Source organism: Toxorhynchites rutilus, chromosome 3, assembly GCF_029784135.1.
Source record: "Toxorhynchites rutilus septentrionalis strain SRP chromosome 3, ASM2978413v1, whole genome shotgun sequence".
Classification (NCBI taxonomy): domain Eukaryota; kingdom Metazoa; phylum Arthropoda; class Insecta; order Diptera; family Culicidae; genus Toxorhynchites; species Toxorhynchites rutilus.
The window spans coordinates 110,633,257-110,649,290 of NC_073746.1; the positions used below are offsets into that span (position 1 = coordinate 110,633,257).

Sequence of the window (16,034 nt, forward strand, 5' to 3'; positions counted from 1 at the left end):
GCGCACGCTTTTTTTCCCCTACTGCATACCTACAGCATACGCTGAGGAGGCATAACAAGGGAGAAAAAAAACTCGGAGCGAGAGAGCGGTAACTACCCGTGTGGTGCTACTAGCTGCACTGATGCGATGCGTCTTACATGGGAGGTATTTCAATGTTCGACACACCGTACTGCACAGGGTTCGCATGGCACACGAGAAAGCCACAATCGCCTTATGCCCCTTCGACGTTCAACGCACGACACGACACCACACACTGGAGTACGTACGTCTCACCCCGTAGTGAGTGTAGGGGTTCGACACACGAAACTCACTGAATTCGATACAAGCTCAAAAGGTTTACCCTTCCGGGTGCCGACCAGACTCACTGGATTCGATAGACGTTCGACCCTACCGACAGTAACTTGACCCCACCCGTACGGCATCGTACTACCGAACATCCATACAAGCTTCGCAAGTTATGCCTCAAACTTTTCACTCACCAACTTTCCCCACAATAGTGTAAACATGGTCATACCAACGTTGCCTCGGCATGGGTATATACCGCACTAGGGGCATCGTTATAGGAGTGCCTTGGATAGACTTGTACCGCTAGCCGAGACACCATGCTGGGTCGGGAAATGCTCACGCACCGCAATCGGTACCAGTGCCGGGTGTCGGTCATATTCCGATGGGGGGTAACCCTACTATTGAACTCGTACTTGTACTTGGGCCGTGCCTAAGGTGTTGGTTGTTTCAATAGTTGGTTACTTGTTTCAATAGTTGATCCGTAGGTAAAAATGATGACGTGTGACCAATGTGTGAATGTGTTTTTTTTCAATAGTCATGTACACGCCGATGTCGATGTTATACACACTGCGTACTGCGGGTGAGAAATAAAACAAACTGTTGCGTGCTGTATGCTGGGGGGACTTGGACGCTTTCTGGGACTTAGTGTTATTGTCGGCGGGGCAGTGTTTTACACATTGCGTACTGCGGGTGCTGGTGTGCGGGTGTTGTGCACTTGAGACTTGTCATTCCAGGACATGGAATGGTTTCACACACACACGCGGTTGCATACTACCAGGCGCAGGATGAAAAAAAGTAAAGCAATATCCAGCGAGGGGAATGGCTTCACACACGCACATGGTGTTATAGCATTATCGTACTTATCGCCGATGCTGCGTACTGCAGGCGTTGGCTCGCGCAGACTGTTGTGTACTGTGTTGTGCTGGGGGACAACACTTGACAGTTGTTATTCCAGGCCATGGGATGATTTCACACACACGCACGATTGCATACTACCAGGCGCAATGCGATTTAATGAAAAAAGAGAGAAGCCGCCAGCGCGGGCAGCACTAGGCTACCACGGTGGGACTTCTCTCTTACGGGACACGACGCACCCGCCCATCACATAGCGCATCGCAAGGGCAATACTGCACAAGCTACTGTGCCGCGCCGATGCTGATGGGGCATTGTTACACGTACTGCGTGCTGGGTCGCGCAGTGAGAAATTGAACAAACTGTTGTGCTGTGCTGTGCTGGGGGGGGGACTTTTCCAAAACATGCTACTTTGCATTCCAGGACATGGTGCACAGCTTATACCGCTAGCAGAGGCACCTCGTTCGATCGGGGCAACTTGGGACACCGTAATCAGTACCAGTGCCGGGTGTGGGTCGGATTCCGATGGGGGGTGATCCGGGAACATATTTCTTGGACTTAGAATATTGTTCGGACTTAGAATTTTTTCGACTTATGACCTCGTTTCTGGGACTTAGCCGTAGAACCAGATGTAATGCGTGTTGCATAGATTAAGGTGCAGGGGAATTTAATAAAAAAGAGAGAAGCCCCACACATTTAGGGGAGCTTCTCTCTTTTTTATTGGACGATACACAACACATAACATACATGACATAACACTGACCTAGAAGCAGTATTTACCACCGTATTTTATGACCCGCTTCCACCTCGCAGGTAGGGAATCTATGCCTCTGGCATAGAACGTAGGAGGCTTGCTATCGAAGAACTCTTTTAGGAATGCGCTCATCTCATCCTTAGTCTTGAAGAGTTTATTCCTAAGCTTATTACTCAATAACCTGAATAAATGGTAGTCCGATGGACTGATGTCTGGTGAGTAAGGAGGATGGTTCAATATGTTAAATCCCAGGCTCCTCGCCTTATCTATCGTTTCATGTGCCCTATGGCACGGAGCGTTATCGTGTAGTAGGGGTACCGGCCTATGTTTACTCACTCCCAGTATACCAGCCACCTTTTCCAGCTGCTTCTGATATCGTTTACGGTTAACAGATACACCCTTGTCTAGCAATTCCCAGTGTATAATGCCTCGTCGATCCCAAAACACACAGAGCATGTTCCACTTGCGATTCATCCTGTCTTTGGCGATTGTCTTCGGCATGGCGCCTTTTACGATCCAATGTATGCCTCTGTAAGGCGCAAACATGGGTATCTTAGATTCATCACAAGTGACCAAATTATCGAGCATACCCTGGTCTCGTTCACTTTGTCTGAGTAGTCGTTGGGCTAGTTTCACCCGCTTTGCAAGGTTGACTGGGTCTAGCTTGTGTGGGTGGTATCCCATTCTTTTGGGCACATAGTTTAGTTTATGCAACGTTCGCATAACAGTCGCTGCCGAACAGTTGTATTTCTGGGCCATAGACCTCGCAGATTGCTGGCTGTTTTGTTTCACATCAGCAAGCAGTGTTGCTGTGTTATCGATTGCCTTCGGACGGCCTTTGCGTGGACGATCCGCGCAGTTCCTGTCGGTATCGAACCTTTTGTACCACATCGTAACCGTTCTACGAGTAACAGTTTGTCCATATGTGGAATTCAATGCCAAGAGGGTGTCCGACACTGAATAACCCATGTCGTAGTGGTGCAAGATGAACATTCTTGTTTCAGTTCTAGATAGTCTTATGGTTTGTATATCATATTGACTAGCATCTATCGGCTCTAGGACAACTCTGAGTTCTTTCGGAGAGTCTAATTGGATCGTCTGCTGTGTATCAAACGACCTTATGTCTACAGAAGGGGACTGGGGTAGTTGCTCTAGCATCACTCTGGATGACGATGCTAGTGGTTCCCATGATACTGATAAGGGTGGCGTTGCTAATGGGTGGTCAGACCATTGCTGCTCACTATTCGATTCCACGTGTAGTGGGTCTTGTGTCCTTTCGGATGGCGATGACGGTGCTAATGGGTGGTCAGACCATTGCTGCTCGCTCTTCGATTCTTCATCCGGATTTATATCTATAACCGGAGAAGGGGATAGCGATGAGGACGAGGACGAGGACGAGGACGATGATGATGAGGACGATGATGACGATGAGGACGACGATGCCACTGAGTTCACACAACAAGGACACTTCTTAGGGTGACGAATACGCTTCGATCTTCGCATTGGGTTGGTTTTGCTTTTCATGTGGTTCCCACGAGTCGCTAGGGAAAATATATGGTCGACTGTGGACTACCCTGCCATACCACAGCAAGGGCAACATTACTGTGAGGTTTGCCCCGGTACCCCACAGGGTCCGTTCGTGGCTTCATATTTGTATCGCCCCTTCCACCATTCAACTATCGGCACGGATCTTATACACACCTTAAGCTTTGGGGCACGAGTGCCCCCTTCTCTGTCTGCATACGACCTAAGGTCCCACCGAGGTTGGTTACTCGATCTTTCCGAAGGTTGCTCGTATCCCAGTCGGTACCACGGGGAGGTAGAGATAGGAGTTGCTGAATCATAGGCTACCATCATAAATGGATCATCATAATGAGTTATATGTTCGCTGTATTCAGCCATTTACCGACCACTGTTTAATATATACATGTGGCCCCGAAAGCAGTGTATAAGTATTGATCCATCCTTTCCAAAACTTTTGCAACACACCAATACATTGTATTTATTTCTTTATTTGAATCACTTTTAACATGGCTACCATAAACTTCATCTTTCAATTTCGTAAATTGGAACCGCTAATCATTCGTCTAACCGATTGTCCGTAACATAAACTAAGTCACCCATCATTGCACTTCTCCTCTATACAGTTGGCTAACCCACGATCGCTTGATCGATCACCTCTTCTCTCCCAATTTCATTTCTTTGCTGCCAACGGACTGAACGATGGCTTATCAGCCGGTGCCCGCTCGAAAATTCTCGCTCACTCGATCGATCGCCAAAGCACTATGCTCTTCTCCCCCAATCCCATTTCTTTCCTGATCGCCTTTTCTCTCCCAATCGCATTTTTTAGCTGCCACCGGACTGAATGATGGCTTATCAGCCGGTGCCCGGATTGAACGATGCCCGCTCGGAAATCCCAATCCCATTTCTTTTCTGCAGCCGGACTGAGCGGTAGCTTATAAGACGGCGACCTTCCGGAAATCCATTTAGTTGTAATTGCAAAGTGACAGGAAAATAGTCTTGCTCGCACGATCGATCGCCAAAGCACTATGCTTTTCTCCCCCAATCCCATTTCTTTTCTGCAGCCGGTTTGAACGATGTCCGCTCAGAATCCCAATCCTATTTCTTTTCTGCAGCCGGACTGAACGGTGACTTATAAGATGGTGACCTTCCAGAAATCCATTCAGTTGTAATTGCAAAGTGTCAGGAAAATGGCCTCGCTCGATCGATCGCCAAAGAACTATGCTCTTCTTCCCCAATCCCATCTCTTTCCTGCAGCTGGACTGAACGAAGCCCGCTTGGAAATATCAATACCATTTCTTTCCTGCAGCCGGATTGAACGTGATCTTGCGAAAATCCATTTAGTTGTAATTGCAAAGTTATAGGGAAATGATCTTGGAAATGGTTGTAATGGCAAAGTGATAGGGAAATGGTCTCGATCGCTTGATCAATCGCCTTTTTTCTCAATCCCATTTCTTAGCTGCCACCGGACTGAACGATGGCTTATCAGCCGGTGCCCGCCCGAAAATCCCAATCCCATTTCTTTTCTGCAGCCTGACTGAACGGTGATCCCGGAAATCCATTTAGTTGCAATTGCAAAGTGACAGGAAAATGGCCTCGCTCGATCGATCGCCAGAGCACTATGCTCTTCTCCCCCAATCCCATTTCTTTTCTGCAGCCGGACTGAACGTGATCTTCCGAAAATCCATTTATTTGTAATTGCAAAGTTATAAGGAAATGGTCTCGACAATGGTTGTAATTGCAAAGTGATAGGGAAATGCTCTCGATCGCTTGATCGATCGCCTCTTCACTCCCAATCGTATGTTTTAGCTGTCACCGGACTGAACGATGACTTACCAGCCGGTGCCCGCTCGAAAATCCCAATACCATTTCTTTCCTGCAGCCGGATTGAACGATACCCGCTCGGAAATCCCAATTCCATTTCTTTTCTGCAGCCGAACTGAACGGTAGCTTATAAGACGGTGACCTTCCGGAAATCCATTTAGTTGTAATTGCAAAGTGACAGGAAAATGGTCTCGCTCGATCGATCGATCGCCAAACACTATGCTCTTCTCCCCCAAACCCATCTCTTTCCTGCGGCAGGATTGAACAAAGCCCGCTTGGAAATTTCAATACCATTTCTTTCCTGCAGCCGGATTGAACGTGATCTTCCGAAAATCCATTTAGTTGTAATTGCAAAGTTATAGGGAAATGGTTGTAATGGCAAAGTGATAGGGAAATGGTCTCGATCCCCTCTTCTCTCCCAATCCCATTTCTTTTCTGCAGCCGGAATGAACGAATTCCGTTTGGAAATTTCAATACCATTTCTTTCCTGCAGCCGGATTGAACGTGACCTTCCGAAAATTCATTTGGTTGTATTGCGAAGTAACAGAAAAATGATCTCGCTCACTCGACCGATCGCCTCTACTCTCCCAATCCCATTTCTTTGCTGTCACCGGACTGGCGTAGAAGTCGGTCCGGAGACCGCTCGGAAATTCCAATCCTATTTCTTTTCTGCAGCCGGACTGAACGGTGACTTATAAGACGGTGACCTTCCGGAAATCCATTTAATTGTAATTGCAAAGTGACAGGAAAACGGTCTCGCTTGCTCGATCGATCGCCAAAGCACTATGCTCTTCTCCCCCCATCCCATCTCTTTCCTGCAACCGGGTTGAACGGACTAAACGGTAACTTATAAGACGGCGACCTTCCGGAAATCCATTTAGTTGTAATTGCGGTAACAGAAAAATGATCTCGCTCGCTCTATCGATCGCCTCTACTCTCCCAATCCCATTTCTTTGCAGTCACCGGACTGGCGTAGAAGTCAGTCCGGATACCGCTCCAAAATCCCAATCCCATTTCTTTTCTGCAGCCGGATTGAACGAAGCCCGCTCGGAAATCCCAATTCTCTTTTTTTCTGTAGCCGGACTGAACGGTGATTTATAAGACGGTGATCTTCCTGAAATCCTTTTAGTTGTAATTGCAAAGTGACAGGAAAACGGTCTCGCTTGCTCGATCGATCGCCAAAGCAATATGCTATTCTCCCCCAATCCCATTTCTTTCCTGCAGCCGTATTGAACGGAGCCCGCTCGGAAATCTTTTCTCAGTGCCAAAATATTAAAAAAAAAACATAACAAAAAGGAACAAGTTTCATATATCTTTTGGTTTCATTGATATTTTTTCTCGAGGATATGGTTTTATCACTCAAACGTTTTGTTATTATGGATTTATTGGGGGCAATATTTGTTCACCTAATCAACGATTTATCAAGAAAAGTTTTAAATCTATATATACGTATTTCCGAAAAAAAAGACGGGTGGGTAATGTCGGGGACTTAACCGGAGTGACGTAGGACTATACAAAGGGAACAGCTTTTGTTAAATATATATTTTAAATATATTGTTTTATTTTCTTCTCCTATGTGAATACCTACCTATCTACCTGAAAAATGGATTAGTTTACTGTTTACTCTTTATGAACATGTTGATGGTTCTGAAAAGAACCTTTGGTGTTGTGTTTTTGTTATCACTCGATATTCCCATCTTGTTCGATTAAACCTTCCTGTTTAGCTATTGCGTTTGCCACTCGCCACAGCTTTCACAGTTGGAAAATTTCTTCCTATCCAGCTTGTACATGTTGTTCAGTAAATTACATTTAATGCGACGTGCCGAAGAAACACTTTGCCACTCACTGAAAATAATTGTTGCCTTGATGAGCGCCGAACCGAAGCTGCTCTGTTCTTGATGCGGGTTTTCTGATTGTCGTGAGCAGCTGCAACTCGAGCACTCCGACGGCCGAAACTCTATAATCGCTGCTAGGTATATTGGTGCTCCGGCACCAATCCGTTCGGCCTAGTTACCCTTGCGGAGCAATCAGTGAATGCGACCAACAGGGAACTGGAGACCTGCACGGTTCGAGTGAGACTTTGCCTTTCCCTTAACTTGTCCACCTTTGTTACGTCCACGATGCCGATGCCGTACAACCACACGGGTTTACGGTTTGAAAGAAAATAAGATATTTTTTTGGGGTCCGCGTGTTTTATACTCTAGCGGTACACACTCACAGAATAGAGACAAATCGGCAGACTCAGCCAGAGGGGCGAGTCCAACGAGACGAACGAATGAGCGTTAAAAGGGAGCGATGGCAAAAAAATACATTCATTACGATTTGTTCGCTCGTTGGATTCTCATGCAGGCTAAAAAGGGTCCTTTTCAGGATCACAAAATTATCTTCAATCTAAAGAGTTTATTGTTTTGTTATCACTCGATATCCCCATCTTGTTCGGCTAAACCTTACTGTTTAGCGATTGCGTTTGCCACTCGCCACAGCTTTCACAGTTGGAAAATTTCATCCCATCCAGCTTTATGACATGTTGTACAGTAAATCACATTCAATGCGACGTGTCAAAGCGCCACTCAGTGTCGCATTGGAGGCGATTTTAACCTGTAATTGAACATTTGCGATGACAGTGGTACAGTGTCGACTTTCAATGTGGGGTCATAATTTGGATCTCTATGTTTACAAAAATGTCCAACTAAATAAGTCGCATTACATGCCCGTCCAATTAGCTAACTGTCGAACTAATTGTAAATTGCTGTACTTTCATTCTGGAAACAATTTAAGAATTGGTGAAAATTGAATAATCAGGAAAGTCCCCAACTATCAATAAGCTCAGAACAACTGCCAAATTCACATACTCATCAGATCCTGGCAAACAAATTATGAAAAAATCAATTTGTGTTTTATTATTATTTTGGATAATGTTTTAGAAAGCATTGAACTGTATTTCGTAAACTCTTTTTTGGAAGGTTTAATGGCCCTGAAAAGCGCCTTGTTTTATGGAATGGTTCCAATTTAGACAACTTAGTACTCGTGGTTTTGAAAAAACCATTTCGAATGCCCTCGATGCCGTCTTGTTCTGGATTTGCCACCAAAGCAGTTTGTATAAAGAACAAACTTTTTTCTTCTGCTACCTGATGCCGTTTTGCGATTGCGTTTGCCACTCGCCACTCGCTGTAACTGCCTGTTGTCTTGATGTCCACCGAACCAAATGTGTTCTGTTCCGAATGCGGGTTTTCTTATCGTCGCGAGCAGCTTTGCCAGCTAACTCGATCACTTCGGCGGCCGAAACTAAACACGGTTCGAGCGGGATTTTGCCTTTCCCTTCATTTTTCCTCCTTTACCATGTCCAGACATGGCTGCTTGGGTTGGTTTGTTGATGTGTTGTGATGCGAACCGATGTGGTGTACGGTTTGAATGAGAATGATCGTTACGGAAGGAAGGAAGGTCTTGAATTATAGAGACTTTAAACTTTTGCAGTTCATTCGTCTCTAGCCTTGAGAAAGGCCCTTTGAAAACTCTACTATATTCTACTCCAGCGCTACCACCTCCGCCCTCTTGCCTTGAGAAAGGCACTCGATCCCTCGCCGTCCAGCCCGTCCAGCAACGATGTTGTCCAGTCGGTGTCCACACAAAGAATGATCGTTACGGCAGCGGAGCGGGGATTTTTAAGCTGACTGGCTGGCTCGAGAATTACGCATGTGTGAGACTGCGACCAATGTTTCGTTCATTTTTTTCTTTTTCTTTTCCAATCGTGCTCATTCTATTTCGCTGCTGCTCTGGTTGCCCGTTTTGGTCGGTACGATATGAGGAGCACAAAATGGACCAATCAAAAATGGGCACATAGTGCATTTTGACAACGCTTGATATTTCACAATTATTCAATTATTTATGTCAAGAAAAATGAAATGTTATTCATTATGATAGATGCGTAGATATATTTCCTATCAATTGATGCAAAAACCTTTGCGATCTATTGAGAAATGCTCGAGTTATAAGCGTTCCAAATCTTGCATTTTTTCCTACTTGTTCAGTGCCTAGATTTCCATTTCACCCCCTATATCTTCCGGTTAGACGTAGTCCTACGTCAAAAGTAGTTCAATATGTGAAGAGCCTTTTCGTGCCGTGTTCATATATTCAAAACAGTCATCTAGTTTCCCTGGATATGAGTTCAATGTTTACATTTGGTTGTGTTGTTTGGAAGAGGTCCATTTGAAAATCTGAAAAATCTTGCAATTACTGAAATGAATTTGATGGTTGCAGTTGAAAACATACATTGCTTATGCAATACTAGTTTAGCCGTGGAACCATTTTTGAAGATAAAGGCGAGCAGAAGAATAACGATGCTTTCAATCAACAAGGTGAACAAACACATCAAACAAACTAGACGATTCGACTGATTCATTGACGAGCGCGGCCAAACGGTCGTCGAGCCAGACGAGCTACTCGTCTGTTTTTAGTCGAGCTCGGCATCTGGAATATGAAAACAAACGAGACGAGCGATCGTCTGCTCGTCACGTTTTCTGGAATGGGGCCCATAGTCTCGCTCGCTCGATCGATATCTCCCAATCTCATTTCTTTCCTGCAGCCCGATTGAACGGTGCCCTGAGAATGTCTGAAAAAACGAACGATTGTGATTAATTATAGAGGTTTTAAACTTTTCAGTTCATTCACCTCTATGTCTGAAAAAATTAAAAATGAGTGGGTTATATCTTTGATATAACCGCAAGGTTGACGTGAGACCACCGATGACTTAGTAATCGTTTGTTTGTATTGATTAAATTATTGATTGAAGGAAACAAATTTTGAACTCAACATGTTTGCTGTGTAAGTAAAGAATTTGAACGCCATGTAATGTAAGGCACCTTGGCACCTTGGACTGTGTTGGATCACATTTCGGTGGAAGCAAAAGTTCCCCCAACCTGCATGTATTTTCATTTCCAATTTCACCAGGTACCTTAGTTACCTCGGTTGATTGTCGATTTTCGGATATTATTTGCGAATACGTTGAAATTTCATAAATAACTCTTTAGTAGAAGGTTCCGGGGACCCTGAAAAGGCTTAATGGCTTGCGTGGTTTTGTAGAATCATTTCGAGAAGCAACGATTCTTTCTTGCCTTTGCGAGAACAAGACATTAATTGGTCATATGTCGCAATTTGTTTCTTCATATTAATTCACGCATTGCACTGAGTATTTAACGAGAGGCATCTTCCGTGCATTGCCATTCAACAAGCAAACACACGTCTAACAGATGCACACAGTTGCAGCGATACAAAGGAACATCGCGAGAATGACCGTTTATTACAAATCGTTTTTCGACTCTCGGTCAAAATCATCAACAAAGCTAGGAGCTTGTTGCATCAGAACAGAACTGGTGCGCACGAGAGCAAATACGAATGGCAACTAAAAGTATCGAAGGTGTGCTATTCGCGTTGACGGCGGAATGGTGTCGACATCTGGATACGACATTAGTTTGTATGAGTCCAACTATTCTCTATCAGATTAGTCGGCCCTAATGCAGTTTCAAAATGCTAAAATTTGTATGAACATTTTTTCTTGGCGTTATTTACCTACAAAAAGGACGTTGTTCTGACCCTAATTTAAACTTTTTCGCATGAATTTTCAAATATTCTCACCAAAAGTTACCACTATAATATGATAATATTCTTAAGAACAATTTTTGTACGATATGTTTTCACTATTTACAAGAAAAGGTGATTTTCATTTACATAGAGTACTAATTTGATTTGGGAAAAATAATTTTCATTCACAATTTGTATTTAAAAGTGAGTTCATTTCTTCTGCAAACCCATATTGTCATGCCAACTCCTCCATTCCGTAATACGAAGTTCAATGCCGTAAACGCGGATTCACATGTACAGGAAATGAACAAGTTCTGAGTTTCGCGTAATGAAGACAAGCAACACACACAGCCAAACACTGATGGCTAGAAGCGACCTATAATCATCTGCACACTACTCTTTTCTTGCCTGCTCGCCTACAACTCGGATGGTTGTGTGAATTACAATGCCAGATGCACTTCAAGTGAAATATTCGCTGGCGTTCACAGCATTAGGGGGAACATAAAACACAAAACGAGCAGAATAAGCGAACTTTGTTGTTTTGGGCACAGAAAGATTCTGAGAGTTTTCCTTAGAGGAGATGCAATACTTATACGCTAGCGACAGCTTACTTACTATGCAAGGGTGGAGTTTACTTCTCAAATATTCTCTTTTCGTTATCCCCCTTCGTTGTTTCTATTCTAGCGGCCTCATAAGTTGCCTATTATTGACAGCTCTGTTCGGGAAAGCACACAAATTGACAAAACAAATGTATGGGAAAATGGGAATGCTTCCAATTTTCATCAATGGGGGTCTCCGTAGCCACATTGGTTGCGCGTTCGCTTAGTAAGCGATCGATCGTGAGTTCAAAACTCAGGGCCCTCATTGACCATCTTTGTGTTGTTACAGAATAACTACATCCACGCAACAATCATCAGCGATGGAGATCGATCCACGGTCGAAATAAGATCGATTCATCCATACAACTGCTCTGCTCTGCAAGAAACATCGGGTTGCTGTTCTATAAATAACTCAACAATGATCAACAACTGTCTCCGTTGTCCGGTCTAACTGGATAATGGAAGAACAGATAGAAAACTCTTACGCCTAAATGGCTACTGTGTAAATGTGTACCATATGCAATGGTATAGAAGGGAATACTCTAACGCCGAAAATGGCAACTGTGTAATGTGCTAATTATAGATATGATAAACATGTGACATGTACACGATTAAAATTCGGCTCTGTTACAGCTTAAATGCTAATGAGCCTAAAATAAACAGAAGGGATAAAAAAAAAAAAATTTCATCAATTTCAACCGTATACAGACTATGAGATTGTAATGTATAGCATATCAAACAAATCTTAGAAAATTTCCGATTCAATTGATAAATCGTTAAAATGCGTTCGCAGCAAAAATAGTTATTAACGTTAACTTTATTTCATAAAAAAGTGACTTGTTTTCTAATTTATACCTTTAATGAAAGACGTAGTCCTACGTCAAAACACTATCGAAAATTGCATGCAATATTCTGCGCTGTTCAATTCTCGATTCATTTCATGCGATGATCGAAGTGTAGTTCGGGATGAATTCGTTCCGACGAACAAATCTCCCCTCCCGTTTTGTTGCTCTGCGAAAAGTATCTTTTATTCCACCTCTCATCTTCGCTACCAGCGCAGTGCGAATTTAGTTGTCCCTTCTCTTTCCCTCGGCCACAATCGCGCTCGTAAAGTCAACATTACGTCATCGTGTGAGTGAGATATCGCCAACTGGTAGGGCTTTCGCTGTGTGTTGGTTTACCCTTTCTCGCGTGTATTGTTTTCCGACATTTCGACTGGGTAAAAGCTACTCAACGAAACCAGTCAGCAGTCGGAGTTCGGAGGAAATTTGCCGTGAGCTCAAGTGGAGGTCCTGCTTTCACGTGTTTTGTTATTTTGTTATCAAAATTGAAGTGAGATTTTGGCGTGCAATTCGTGTGTGAATGACCGGGGAGAATTCGGACGCCGTCGTCTAATAGGATTATTGGTAGACATTTGTGCAATTGTGACGATGTTGGCGTAGGATTTGCTCGTGTAGTGGCAAAGGAACAATAAGCGAAAACACTAATGCCAGCGGATACCGCACCCCAACAACCGCTCGATTCGGGAGAACTTTGTGTGAATTAACGCGTAGTGCACAGTGGGCTAGTTTGGTTTGTACAGGAATGCATATGTTACATTTTTATTAGAAATTCAACACAGCTGAAATCTCTAGTAATATGAACACTGCTAAAATATTGTTGTTAATTTTCGTGTTATGAACGTGCATTTTTGATTATTATTTCCAATTTAAGAATTTCTTCCCTTTTTAGATTATTAATAGATCTGTTTTGATACTACAGAGATTTGACTCTAATTGGACATTTTTGTAAACATCATTTGTGCAAGTTTCTACAACGCGATTCTACATTTTTTTTAGGTTTTCAACTGTTTTCCAATTATTTCACTAGATTATGTATTTTTTAAACTTTTCTAATGGTTATTTGTTAGATTTTTAATGATTTTTTTTGTTTTAACTTGTTTTGTTTAATTTCGTCTTGTGTTTGTTGATATGTCCAATTAAAAGTCACAATCGCCTTTAATGCCACACTGAGTGATGCCTCGGTATGCCCTCCTAGAGGCAAATCACTGTACTTGCTAAAAGTTTCCTGGAATATTGCGTTATGGCGGGTTTACATTAGGGAGATCTATAGCTATAGATGGATTTATTCACGTGAAAATAGGTGTAAACGGGTGAGAATATGATACACTTATTTGAGGTATATATAACTTGAATAAATTCAGCATATGTAAACGTTTGTGAATTTCACACTGGTGAGAAATCACTAAAGTTGGATGCAGTTCTTCTTTAGGTGAATAAATTCATCGAAAATATGAATATATTCATTATAGAATTTAAATTTCTATAAATCTCATCATATTTCTTCACATGAATATATCACTAGTCTAAACCCACCCTTAGACCTAACTTATCTTTTTGACGTAGAACTACGTCTTTCAGGATGGGTGCTAAATCGGAAAACAGGTCACGTTTGTATGAAATAAAGTTAACGTTAATAACTATTTCCACTGTGAACGAATTCCCATGATTTGCATACCAATCGAATCGGAAATTCTCTAAGATTTGTTTGATATGCTATAGGTTACAATTCGCTTATCTCTAAACGGTTTAAATTCACCCGTGTTTCGAATGTTTATAACTCGAACATTTCTTAACAGACCGGAAAGATGTTTGCATCAATTGATAGGATAGATTTCTACGCGTCTATCACAATTAATAAAATATTATTTTTCATGAGATGAACAATTGAATAACTGTAAAATGTCAAGCGTTATTTAAACGCCCTAACTGCCAAGTTTTGATTGACTCGATTTACGGTTTCCCCAACACAGACTTCAAAATTGATGTACCTGTGCAAATCCGCTCTGCAAATATGCATGCAAGTCGGGGGTATTTTTGTTCCCACTGAGCTGTGTTTCCCTAACACGAACTTCAAAATCAATGTGCCTGGGGGAATCCGCTTTGTCAAAACATGCAAGTCGGGGGTATTTTTTCCCAATGAGCGGTCGTGAGCGTGTCCTAAATACAACCCCTTACAATTTTTTTAAATGCATTGGTGTCACTCAACTTGCACATTACTTGCCCTAATTTTTTCAATTCATTTAATTTGAGGTTTCATTCTCGTATGACTTGTATTTAATAAAGAGCAATCAACATGTAAAATGGACCGAAATTAAACCGACTTTGTATATAAGGCTACCCAAAATTAGAATTTTAATTATCATATTATCGGTTTTAGTTACGACCGACTTATTTAAAGCGCGCATTCAACCGTTTATCATCGTATTATATATTGATATGAGTGTCGTACTGGTCGTAATTAATTTTCCTTGAAAGATCCTCTTATCTTTCCACGCTCATTAGAATTTGGTTATACCGAGTATCGTTATCTATTATTTATCGAAACTCCATATTGATTCGTGAACAGATTCGCTAGACATTAACATTCGTTCAGAAAAAGTGTTAACTATTGGATAGTATGATTCCTTACTGTGATGGCTAAGAGCGGATATACGACCGCAAAGAGTTGGTGTAGCTGTCTGATAAAAAAAAATGGCATTCGACAATTGTTGAGCTTTCTAGCCAAAATAATCCGTCAAATACTGTTAGATAAAATTGTTAAAAGATTGAAGTTGATATTGAATTTTTTATATCTCAAAAACTCCCCTTAAGACATTTTTTATACATTTGTACTAGAATACCGTTTGAATTCAATGAAGTTTGACCTACATTGACGCATATTTTTTGACAGTTTTTGGTAGTTAATGTGCAAAATTTAAGAAAATTGAAAAATGTCGCGTCCGCAGCCGGTTGATTTGACGTAGAATTGTTCTATATTTAACGGCAAGTAGAAAGGAAATCCTTCAGCTCAGACACACAAATATGAAATCATGTTATTCTAACATCGGGTATTATTAGGCTTTTTATAGAATCAACATAAGCTTCAATGTCCAATGTTTATGCAGTGAAAGTTTGCCCATTTTGCTCGTCACAATTCTGGGCATGTTTGTCGTTCCACGCAAACGTCTTCCAGATAATATTTCTAAAAGCATGAACTAAGGAATAATTTTAAAATTAAATTTGCAGTAAACATTTTTGGGAATCAGTTAAAGTTGGTCACGTCCTCGCGAGAATAATACGCAAATTGACTATATCCCACATTCCTCTCTTGCCACTTGAGTTACAACACGTAAATCAAAAACATTGAATGGAATTCTTTACTGCAAATTAATACTTTGGGTTTTAGGAAAACTCGTATCGATTATATGATGAGAAAACCAAATATTTTTCGGAATATTTTTCAAGTCTAGAGAGTCTCTGGGAAAAAAAGAAAATTATAGAACAATGAAATACTAGAAACTTGTAGATTTATAATGAGTATATTTTATCTTCATGCATTGATATGGAAACACCCACTCTCAATTTGCTCCTAATTTTTTGTCGAATTACTTTGTTTATGCAGATAAAATATTGTAGAAATGTTTCTGTTGCGTGCAAGCTTCTGTTCAACGTGAATAATGAATTATTTTAATTTAAATAAATTGATTGTTAATCAAGTAACATCTTTCACAATCATGCTCATTAGATAGATAATTGAATCATTCATCTTTCCGCATAATTAATTTTTTGACGTGGGACTAC

At 41.8% G+C, this 16,034-nt stretch overlaps 1 protein-coding gene across 4 annotated transcripts in view; it reads left to right on the plus strand.

Annotated features, from left to right (window-relative positions):
• Window positions 1–12,589: 12,589 nt before the first annotated feature.
• Window positions 12,590–16,034, plus strand: part of LOC129776886 (actin-binding protein WASF3) — an 89,547-nt gene continuing 86,102 nt past the window's right edge. The window contains exon 1 of one of the 4 annotated variants that reach the window (XM_055782799.1): window positions 12,590–12,701. The gene's annotated coding sequence lies outside the window, so the exon portion shown is untranslated. Of the gene's footprint in view, window positions 12,819–12,853; window positions 12,985–16,034 lie in introns of those variants that run through there. The other 3 variants (XM_055782800.1, XM_055782798.1, XM_055782801.1) reach the window with 3 other exon arrangements.